The sequence below is a fragment of the Mustela lutreola genome, chromosome 17, assembly GCF_030435805.1.
Source record: "Mustela lutreola isolate mMusLut2 chromosome 17, mMusLut2.pri, whole genome shotgun sequence".
In the NCBI taxonomy this organism is placed as follows: domain Eukaryota; kingdom Metazoa; phylum Chordata; class Mammalia; order Carnivora; family Mustelidae; genus Mustela; species Mustela lutreola.
The window spans coordinates 25,015,339-25,018,734 of record NC_081306.1 but is presented as its reverse complement, the minus strand read 5'-3'; the positions used below and the strand labels follow the sequence as shown (position 1 = coordinate 25,018,734).

Below are 3,396 nucleotides of genomic sequence, written 5' to 3'. Positions count from 1 at the left end.
GCAAGGCCAGGAGGCACCAGCTCTCCCACAGCTCTTCTTCCCTGATGCGAATGAAGCCTTGTTGAGGAAGCAGCGGCGAAGTGCTGTACGCTCCAAGCCAAAGCCTCTGCGAAAGCACCGCATTCCCTGAGAAATGTTCTGCGGGCTGCTGCTGCTTGCCCGAGCCCAGTCTCTGGGTGGGAGAAACCCGCATACAGCGATAGCCTCTTTGCCTGGGCATCTCCCCTGGGAAAGTACATCTTTTGTTGGGAAATCAGAGTTGGGTTTGGGGATGCTGCTGCTTGCCTGTTCTAGTCTCCACAGCAGGTTGGAAGATACCCGCATGGAGCGAAATTCTCTTTGCCCTAGCATCCCCTCTACTTGAGAGAGAAGCGTGGTCGCACACTTGTGTCACCGCGGTACCCAGGAGCAAGTGTGGGAAGGTACAGCACGCCACCCCCGGGGAAGAGAAGGTGCCGCTGGCCTTAGAGTCGGGAAAATTGAACAGCCACATGCAGAAAAATGACATTGAATCATTTCCTTACACCATACATGAAAATAGACTGGAAATGGATGAAGAAGTATAATGTGAGAAAGAATCCATCAAAATCCTTGAGGAGAGAGCAGGTAGCAACCTCTTTGACCTCAGCAGCAGCAACTTCTTCCTAGGAACATCACCAAAGGCAAGGGAAGCAAGGGCAAGAATGAACTATTGGGATTTCATCAGATCAAAAAGCTTTTGCCCAGCAAAGGAAACAGTTAACAAAGCCAAAAGATGACTGTCAGAAGTTATCTGGGTGAAGATATTTGCAAATAACATACCAGATAAAGGGCCAGTATCCAAAATTTATAAAGAGCTTATCAAACTCAACACCCTAAGAACAAATAACCCAATGAAGAAATGGGCAGAGCACATGAACAGACATTTCTGCAAAGAATACATCTAAATGGCCAACAGACACATGAAAAAATGCTCCACATTACTCGGCATCAGGGAAATACAAATCAAAACCAGAATGAGATACCACCTCACACCTTTCAGAATGGCTAAAATGAACAAGTCAGTCAATGACAGATGCTGGCGAGGATGTGGAGAAAGGGCAACCCTCCTACACTGTACGCGGGAATGCAAGCTGGTGCAACCACTCTGGAAAACAGCGTGGAGGTGCCTCAAAAAGCAGAAAATAGAACTACCCTATGACCCAGTGATTGTAGTACTGAGTATATACCCTAAAGATACAAACGTGGCATTCTGAAGGGGCACATGCACCCAAATGTTTATAGCAGCAATGTCCACAATAGTTAAACTATGGAAAGAACCTAAATGTCCTTCAACAGATGAATCAATAAATAAGATGTGGTATATATGTACAATGGAATACTATGCAGCCATCAAAAGAAATGAAATCCTGCTATTTGTGATGACGTGGATGGAACTAGAGGGTATTATGCTTGGCGAAATAAATCGATCTGAGAAAGACAACTATCCTATGATTTCCCTGATATGATGAAGTAGAGATGCAACATAGGCGGTTTCGGGCGTACGAAAAGAAAAATAGAAGATGGGATTGGGAGGGAGACAAACCATAAAAGACTGAATCTCACAAGACAGACTGAGGGTTGCTGGGGGGAGGTGTGTTGGGAGAGGATGGTGGGGGTATGGACATTGGGGAGGGCAAGTGCTATGGTGAGTGATGGTGAGTGCTATGAAATGTGTGAACCTGGTGATTCACATACCTGTACCCCTAGGGATAAAAACACATTATATGTTTATAAAAAAATTTAAAAAATAATTTTAAAAATCCATTAAAGAGAAAACACATATTGCAAGCCCAGAGCTAATCTCATATTCAATCAAAAAAGTTTGAAAGTTTTCCCCTTAACGATCAGAAAAAAGACAAGTGTATCCACTTTCACTACTCTCATTTGACATACTACTGGATGTCCTAGCCAGAGAAACAAGGAACACAAGGAAATAAGAGACTCCAAAAAAAAAAAAAAGGAAGAAGTAAAATTTTATTTTTTTGGATAACATGAACTTACATGTTAAAAAATCCTAAAAACTTCACAAAAAATTTTGAATAAACAAATTTAGTAAAGCTGCCAAATACAAGATCAATATATAACAGACAAGAATTTTGTTTTGTTTCATTTCTTTTTAATATGGAATGCTTCCCAGTTTTTCATGTCATCCTTGTTTAGTGATCACGCTAATCTTCTCTGCATCATTCCAATTTTAGTATATGTGCTGCCAAAGTAAGCACAAGACAGGAGCATTTTAACACTCTAATGATGAACTATCTGAAAAAATAAAGAAAACAATCTAATTCACAATAGCATCAAAAATAATAAAATACTTAGGAATAGATTTAACTAAGAAGATGAAAGATCTGTACTCCATAAACTATGACATTGATAAAGAAATTGAAGGAGACACAAACGGAAAGATAGCTCATATTTATGAATGGCAAGAATTAACATTGTTAAAATGTCCATACTACCGAAAACCATCTGTAAATCCAATTCCTATCAAAAATCCAATGTTAGGGGCGCCTGTGTGGCTCAGTGGGTTAAGCCGCTGCTTTCGGCTCAGGTCATGATCCCAGGGTCCTGGGATCGAGCCCCGCATCAGACTCTCTGCTCCGCAGGAAGCCTGCTTCCTCTTCTCTCTCTGCCTGCCTCTCTGCCTGCTTGTCATCTCTCTCTGTCAAATAAATAAATTAAAAATCTTAAAAAAAATCCATATAATTTTTTACAGAAGTAAGTAAAGAATCCTAAAATTTATATGAGACCATAAAAGACGACAAATAATCAAAGCAGTTCTGAGAAAGAATGAAGAAGAGAAATTACACTTCTTGATTTGAAACTATACTACAAAGCCCTCATGATCAAAACAATAAAGTATACTGGCATAAAAAAAGACCCATAAACAAGTAGAACAGAATTGAGAGTCCAGAAATAAATCCTTTCATAGTCACCTAATATTTGACAGGGGCCAACATATGTAATGGGTAAAGATAGTCTGTTCAATAAATGATATTTAAAACTGAATAGTCACATAAACAGTAAAACTGGAACCTTATATCACTCATAAGTCTTAACTTGAAATAGATTAAAGACTTAAAGGTGATGCATGAAACTACATTTCCTAAAGGAAAACATAGGAAAAATTCTCCTTGACATTGGTCTTGCCAATAGTTTTCTGGATACCAGACCAAAAACACAAGCAAAAAAAAAGCAAAAATAAATAAATGGTACTACATCAAACTAAAGTTTCTGCATTGCCAAAAAAAAAAAGAGAGAGAATGAAAACACAATCCACAGAATGTAAGAAAATACTTACAAATCTTATATCTGAAAAGAGGTTAATAACCAACAGATACAAATAGAAAAAATATATATAATTGAAAAATAGCA

General features: G+C 38.9%; 1 non-coding gene across 1 annotated transcript; it reads right to left on the bottom strand.

The window, feature by feature from the left end:
* Positions 1-2,136: 2,136 nt before the first annotated feature.
* Positions 2,137-2,243, bottom strand: LOC131820263 (U6 spliceosomal RNA). The gene has a single exon (XR_009349558.1). It is a non-coding gene; the product is annotated as a U6 spliceosomal RNA (small nuclear RNA).
* Positions 2,244-3,396: the final 1,153 nt, after the last annotated feature.